The 8,589-nt window shown below is 12.9% G+C and overlaps 1 long non-coding RNA gene across 1 annotated transcript; it reads left to right on the top strand.

Annotated features, from left to right (window-relative positions):
• The first annotated feature begins 6 nt into the window (after positions 1–6).
• On the top strand, positions 7–6,428 carry LOC143305108 (uncharacterized). The gene is made up of 2 exons (XR_013061789.1): positions 7–5,507; positions 5,739–6,428. It is a non-coding gene; the product is annotated as an uncharacterized LOC143305108 (long non-coding RNA).
• Positions 6,429–8,589: the final 2,161 nt, after the last annotated feature.

Genomic DNA, 8,589 nt, shown 5'->3' with positions numbered 1-8,589 from the left:
CAATATCAATTGAAGGTGAGGAATGAAATATATAAGATGATAAAGGTGGATAAACAGTTCATCCTGTCCCTACATTAGGGGTAAATAAAGTTCTTAATAATAATAATAAAAGAGATGGTGGTAATAATCAAAATCTAATATTATTTATTCGGGGGAATGCTATATCAGGTGATCCTAATATTAAAGGAATTAAATAATTTCCAAATCCTCCAATTATGAATGGCATTACTATAAAAAAAATTATTAAAAATGCATGTCTGGTTACTAATGAATTGTAGATTTGGTCATTATTAATTCATATCCCAGGATGCCTAAGTTCTATCCGAATTAATAATCTTATTGATGATCCAATTATTCCTGATCATATTGCGAAAATAAAATATATTATTCCAATATTTTTATGATTAGTTGATATTAATCATTTTTTTATTAAGATTTATAAATGTGAAATCTATATAATTAATTTTGAAAATTAACAGTTTTTTTAACGTAAAATCTTTATTAAAAATTTATAAAAATTTTTATAAATTAGTTAATAATGATTTTTTTTTTATTTAGTGTTAATTTTTTTTTAAAATTAATTAATTTAAATTTAAAATAGATAAGTAGTATTATGTCTGAAAAAGAAATAAACTGTAAATTTATTTATAAAAATTAAAAATTTTTTAATACTATTTTAAAATTTATTTTTAGATTATTTAATATAGTTTAAAAAAAATATTAAATTGCAAATTTAATGATTAAATTTATAATATTTATATTAAATTAAATAGAATAAATATAAAAGAAAAAAATAAAATTGTTATTGAAATAAAAGTTTTTATTTGGGAAATTTCCAAGTTTATTATAGTTTTGTTAAATTTAAATTTTAATAAAATATATTTTAATAAAATGAAATAATTTCATATTATAATTATTCTTAATAATAATAGTATAATTATTAAATTATTTCTAAAACTTAGATTTATAATATAAATAAATTCCCATTTGAATATAAATGATAAAAATAATGGGAAGGAGGAATAAATAAATAATAAAATAATAAATATAAAATATGAATTTTGGGAAAAATTTCTAAAATTTAAATTTTTTAGATTATAAAAATTAAAAAAATATATTAAAGCTGAAAATATACATAAATAAATAATTATTAATAATGTAAATAGGTTTTTATTGGAATAAGTAATAAAAATAAAAAATAATGAATTAAAGATTGATGAACACCCAAATATTTTTTTTATAGAAAAATCAATATTTGTGTATAAGGCAATAAATGAATTATTAATTAATAAATAAAAAATTATAAGTGGGGTAATAAAGATTATTGTGGAAAAAAAATAGATTGGGATAAATTTTATCAATGTTGAAATAATTATAATTTGATTTCATGAGGATATTTTATAAATATAAATTATTCAAAAACAAAATGGGAATATACCAATTTTTAAAAATATAGACAAAATTAATAAAAAATTAATTATATAATTTTTGAATATAAAGATTTGCGTATAATTTAAGGAAATAATAGTAATGATTAATAATCTTGAAATTGATGATATTATAAAGTATAAAATTCTGACAATTTTATTATTTGAGTTAATATTAATTATCCTAATTAATAAAATTGTTGAAAATTCTATTATTAATCATTTAATGTAAATTCTCTGTGAATTATAAATAATAAAGAATAGAATTATTACTGAGAGGTAGGAGAATAAATATATTTTATTGTAAAAAATAAATATTTAATTTTTACAAAAATTAAATATTTTACATAAAAATAAGTATTCATAGAAATGTGGGATGAACATCCTATAGGCTTTGCACTTATTATATAAGTAGTAATAGTATAGCTTAATAATATACATAAATATTTTATCAAAATATATCTTTTATCAGACATATTACTTACATATAAATATATAGGTATATAAATTATATAAAAATTTTTTAAAATTTATCGATAGGGTATGAACCTATTAGCTTGTACCTTAGCTTATTATATAATTTTTGATATTCATTAATTAAATTTTAGAACATTAATTATTTATTGAATCTTTAAAATTGAAATTTAATAATAGTTTAATAATTTAAGAAATTTTTAAATTATTATAAATTGTTAATTTTTAATATTTAGATATATTTTCAAAATTACTATTAAATGCAATTTAATTATTATATTTTTATTAACTAATATCCAAATTGAAGATAACGACAATGAATAAATTTGGGTTTAATATATATACATAATTTTTAATTCTGTGTATTTGTCTTTATACACTGTAAAAATTTATTTTTACTAAAAATTACCTTCCTTTAAAATTAAATTTTTAATACGTTCAAAATTTTAATTTAAATTAAACTTTATATTTAATAAATTATTCTCTAATCTATAATTTATATTTAAATAATTTTCATTTATTTTTTTTTTAATAATTAAATATTTATATATATACATGTAAAAATTTAAATTATTTACGTTTTAATACATAATTTTTAATTCTGTGTATTTGCCTATATACACTGTAAAAATTTATTTTTACTTATATTATCTTCTTTTAAAATTTAATTTTTAATACATGTAAAATTTTAATTTAATCTAAATTTTAAATTATAATTCTATAATCTTTAATTTTATAATAAAACATTTATTTTTTTAATAATTAAATACTTATATATATATATATATACATGTAAAAATTTAAATTATTCTCGTTTTAATATATAATTTTTAATTCTGTGTATTTACCTATATACACTGTAAAAATTTATTTTTACTTATATTATCTTCTTTTAAAATTTAATTTTTAATACATGTAAAATTTTAATTTAACCTAAATTTTAAATTATAATTCTATAATCTTTAATTTTATAATAAAACATTTATTTTTTTTAATAATTAAATACTTATATATACACACATGTAAAAATTTAAATTATTTTCGTTTTAATATATAATTTTTAATTCTGTGTATTTGCCTATATACGCTGTAAAAATTTATTTTTACTTATATTATCTTCTTTTAAAATTTAATTTTTAATACATGTAAAATTTTAATTTAATCTAAATTTTAAATTATAATTCTATAATCTTTAATTTTATAATAAAACATTTATTTTTAAAAAAATTAAATTTATTAATGACCTATATTTTTATAAATTTTTATAGATTAGGTTATTTAGTGGAATTTTCATTTTTTTTTTTTTTTTTTTAAAAAAAATGAAAATTACCGTTAATTTAAGATTAATAAGATATTAATTAAATAAAATGATTTTAAAATTTATTTTTATAAATTAATTAATATTTATAAATTAATAATTGAAAATTTTTGCGGTTATAATTTAATTTTAATAGATTTTTAAAGATTAAGAATTATATATTTATATATATATATATATATATATTTGTGTATGTGTTTTAGGAATATTTTATAGAATTTAATATAAATTATAGTTTAAGTATTATATAAATTCATAATCGTTAAATTTAAGTTCATATCTTTTTTATATTAAATTTTTTATTATTTAAATTTTAATGTGTATAAATTTAAGTTTGATAATTTTGGGTATGTGGAATAAGTTTTTATATTTAATGTTTTATTTTAAAAAATTAAGTGTTTTTTTTTGTTTTAATGATTTAATTAATTTTTTGGAGTTTTAATTATTATTAATGTGAGATAGCGTAAGGAGTGTTTGTGAAAATATAAATTTAAGAATGTTAATTTTGTTTTGGGATGCGTATGTTTGAATATTTTTATATATATAAAAAAAATTTAAATTATTTTTGTTTTAATATATATAATTTTTAATTCTGTGTATTTGCCTATATACGCTGTAAAAATTTATTTTTACTTATATTATCTTCTTTTAAAATTTAATTTTTAATACATGTAAAATTTTAATTTAACTTAAATTTTAAATTATAATTCTATAATCTTTAATTTTATAATAAAACATTTATTTTTTTTTTAATAATTAAATACTTATATATGCACATGTAAAAATTTAAATTATTTTCGTTTTAATATATAATTTTTAATTCTGTGTATTTGCCTATATACGCTGTAAAAATTTATTTTTACTTATATTATCTTCTTTTAAAATTTAATTTTTAATACATGTAAAATTTTAATTTAATCTAAATTTTAAATTATAATTCTATAATCTTTAATTTTATAATAAAACATTTATTTTTAAAAAAATTAAATTTATTAATGACTTATATTTTTATAAATTTTTTATTTTTTTATATTAAATTTTTATAATTGAAATTTTAATATGTATAATTAAAGTTTGGTAATTTTGGGCGTGTGGTGTAAGTTTTGATATTTAGTGTTATTTTAAAAATTACTTTTTTTAGGTTTATTTTGAAATGATTCTATTAGGGGTATTTTATTTACAAAAATGCGCACAATGCCCAAAATTGTTAAACTTAAATTTTTAATTTTTTATTTAAAATTTTTTATAATTGAAATTTTAATGCGTATAATTAAAGTTTGACAATTTTGGGCGTGTTGTGTAAGTTTTTATTAGTGTGTTATTTTAAAAATTAATTTTTTTTTTAGTTTTAATAATTTTAATTAATTTTTTTGAGGTTTATTTTGAAATGATTCTATTAGGGGTATTTTATTTACAAAAATGCGCATAAAGCCCAAAATTGTCAGACTTAAATTTTTAATTTTTTATTTAAAATTTTTTATAATTGAAATTTTAATGTGTATAATTAAAGTTTGACAATTTTGGGCGTGTTGCGCAAGTTTTTATTAGTGTGTTATTTTAAAAATTAATTTTTTTTTTTTTAGTTTTAATAATTTTAATTAATTTTTTTGAGGTTTATTTTGAAATGATTCTATTAGGGGTACTTTATTTATAAAAATGCGCATAAAGCCCAAAATTGTCAGACTTAAATTTTTAATATTTTATTTAAAATTTTTTATAATTTAAATTTTAATATGTATAATTAAAGTTTGGCAATTTTGGGCGTGTGGTGCAAGTTTTGATATTTAGTGTGTTATTTTAAAAATTAATTTTTTTTTTAGTTTTAATAATTTTAATTAATTTTTTTGAGGTTTATTTTGAAATGATTCTATTAGGGGTATTTTATTTGCAAAAATGCGCATAAAGCCCAAAATTGTCAGACTTAAATTTTTAATTTTTTATTTAAAATTTTTTATAATTAAAATTTTAATGAGTATAATTAAAGTTTGGCAATTTTGGGCGCGTTGTGCAAGTTTTTATATTTAGTGTTTTATTTTAAAAATAAAATTTTTTAGTTTAATAATTTTAATTAATTTTTTTTGAGGTTTATTTTGAAATGATTCTATTAGGGGTATTTTATTTACAAAAATGCGCATAAAGCCCAAAATTGTCAGACTTAGATTTTTAATTTTTATGTAAAATTTTTTATAATTGAAATTTTAATAAGTATAATTAAAGTTTGACAATTTTGGGCGTGTAGTGCAAGTTTTTATATTTAGTGTGTTATTTTAAAAATTAATTTTTTTTTAGTTTAATAATTTTAATTGATTTTTTTGAGGTTTATTTTGAAATGATTCTATTAGGGGTATTTTATTTGCAAAAATGCGCATAAAGCCCAAAATTGTCAGACTTAAATTTTTAATTTTTTATTTAAAATTTTTTATAATTAAAATTTTAATGGGTATAATTAAAGTTTGGCAATTTTCGCGTTGTGCAAGTTTTTATATTTAGTGTTTTATTTTAAAAATAAAATTTTTTAGTTTTAATAATTTTAATTAATTTTTTTTGAGGTTTATTTTGAAATGATTCTATTAGGGGTATTTTATTTACAAAAATGCGTACATGCCCAAAATTGTCAAATTTAAATTTTTAATTTTTATTTAAAATTTTTTATAATTGAAATTTTAATGTGTATAATTAAAGTTTGACAATTTTGGGCGCGTGGTGCAAGTTTTTATATTTAATATTTTATTTTAAAAATTAATTTTTTTTAGTTTTTATTTTTTAAATAAATTTTTTTGAGGTTTATTTAATAATGATTCTGTTAGGGATAATTTATTAATAAAATTTGTTAGGATATAAATTTAAATTTAAATTTTAAATTTTGAAATTTATTTAAATTGTGTGTGTATGTATATATTATTTAAGGATACTAATTTTGTTTGTGTGGTGTGTGTATGTGTGTGTTTAATTTATATTTAATGTTTTTTTAAAAAAAAAATAAAGTTTTTATTTTAATGTTTTTAATATTTTTTTTTTTTTAATTTATTTTAACAATGATTCTATTAGGGATATTTTATTTACAAAATTTTTATATTATTAAATTAAATTTTTTAAATTATGAAAATTGAATGTTATGTGTATATATATAGATATTTAGAGATATTAATTTTGTTTATATGATATGTATTTGAGTTTTATTTAATATTTAATTATTAAAAAAAAAATAATTTTTTTTAATTTTGATATTTTTAATTTATTTTTTTTTAGAATAATTTTAACAAATGATTCTATTAGGGATATTCTACTATTCACAAAATTTTTTAGATTTTAGATTTAAATTTAAATTTTAAATTTTGAGATTTATGAAAATTGTGTGTTTATTCTTGTATTTAGGTTTGTTAATTAAAAAATTGGAATGTTTTTGAGTTTTTTAAATATTTTATATTGAAAAAATAAAGTATTATTGTTAATTTTAATGTTTTAAATTTATTTTTTTTTTTTTGATAATTTTAACAAATGATCCTATTAGGGGTATTTTATTCACAAAATTTTTTTAAATTATTGGTAAAAATTTAAATTTAAAATTTTTAAAATTAAAAAAAATTGTATTGGTTTTTGTTTAATGGTTATGAATTTTTAAAAATTAAGTTTTTTCCGATTTAAAATTTTTAATTAATTTTTATACGAGGATTAATATTTATAATGATTTTATTAGGAATATTTTATTAATAAATTTTTATAGAATTTTAATTTAAATTTAAATTTTAAATTTTAAAAATTATTAAAATTGAGAGGTTGTGTTGATTAATAGAATAATTTAAAATTTATGTAAGTTTATAAGAATTAAAAAAAAAAAATATTTAAAGTATCCATTAAATATTAAATTTTAATTAAAAGATTTTAAAATTTTTTATTAAAATTAGGATAAATTTAAATAATATGGGAAAAATAAGTTTACATTTTTAAAAAAATAATTTTAAAATTTTTGATAAAATAAAATTTTTAAAAAATTTATTTATTTACTAATAAAAATTTTTAAAAAAATTAAATTTTGTAAAAAATTTGTCAAAAAAATTAAAAAGTTTATAGTAAATTAATGAAAAATTGGGTAAAAAAAATTAAAAATTTTGTCAAAAAATTGCAAATTTTTGAACAAAATTGGCAAATTTTGGAACAAAATTGGCAAAATTTGGATTATTATGTATATAAGTATATATTAATATATAATAATTAATATTAAATATTTTAATTTTATAATTTTATATGAATATTTTATTTTTATAGAAAAATTAAAATATACATATAATTATTTTATAATTAAATTAAAAAAAAAACTATTAAATATATAATTATATAAATATATATAAATATTAATTTTTATGATAATTATTTTTTTATTATTATATATATATATATTTATAAATATCTAATATATATATATATATATATATATATATATATATAATATATATATATATATATTTATAAATATCTAATATATATATATATATATATATATATATATATATATATATATATATATATATATATATATATATATATATATATTAAATTATAATTTAATAAAAAAAATTATAAAATTATAATTTATTAATTTAAATAACTTTAAATATTTATTAAAAAAAAAAATTATTAATTAAATCAAAATTTAAAAAAACATAAATATGATTTATTTAAAAAAAAAAAATTATTTAAATTTATAATTTTAATTTTATTAAATAAAAAATTTTAATTAAATAAAATTTAAAAAAAAAAATAATTTTTTAATAAATATTTTTTTTTTTAAAAAAAAATAATAAATTTTAAAAAAAAAATATTTAAAATATAAAAAAATTTAAAATAAATTAATTAAATATTTAATAAAAAAAATTAAAATTTTAATAAAAATTATAATTTTAAAATAAAATTTTTAAATTTTTATAAAAATAATAAATTTAATAATTAAATTAATAAATTTTAATAAAAAAATTATTAATTTAAAAATAAAATTTAAAAATTTTAATAAAAAACGCAAATTTTGGAATATAATTGCCAAAATTAAGATTATCTTGTATATAAGTATATATTAATATATAATTATTAATTATAAATATATTAATTTTAAAATAATAATTATATAAATATTATTAATTTAAAATAAATTTAAAATTTTAATAAAAAACGCAAATTTTGGAATATAATTGCCAAAATTAAGATTATCTTGTATATAAGTATATATTAATATATAATTATTAATTATAAATATATTAATTTTAAATCTTTATATAAATATTTTATTTTATAAAAAATTAAAATATATATATAATTATTTTAAAATTAAGTTGAAAAAAAAATTCTTTATATGTAATTAAATAAATATATATAAAT

Source organism: Bombus vancouverensis, unplaced genomic scaffold (genome assembly GCF_051014615.1).
Source record: "Bombus vancouverensis nearcticus unplaced genomic scaffold, iyBomVanc1_principal scaffold0142, whole genome shotgun sequence".
Taxonomy (NCBI): Eukaryota; Metazoa; Arthropoda; class Insecta; order Hymenoptera; family Apidae; genus Bombus; species Bombus vancouverensis.
The sequence above is the reverse complement of the archived record's forward strand: the minus strand, read 5'-3'. Positions and strand labels throughout refer to the sequence as shown.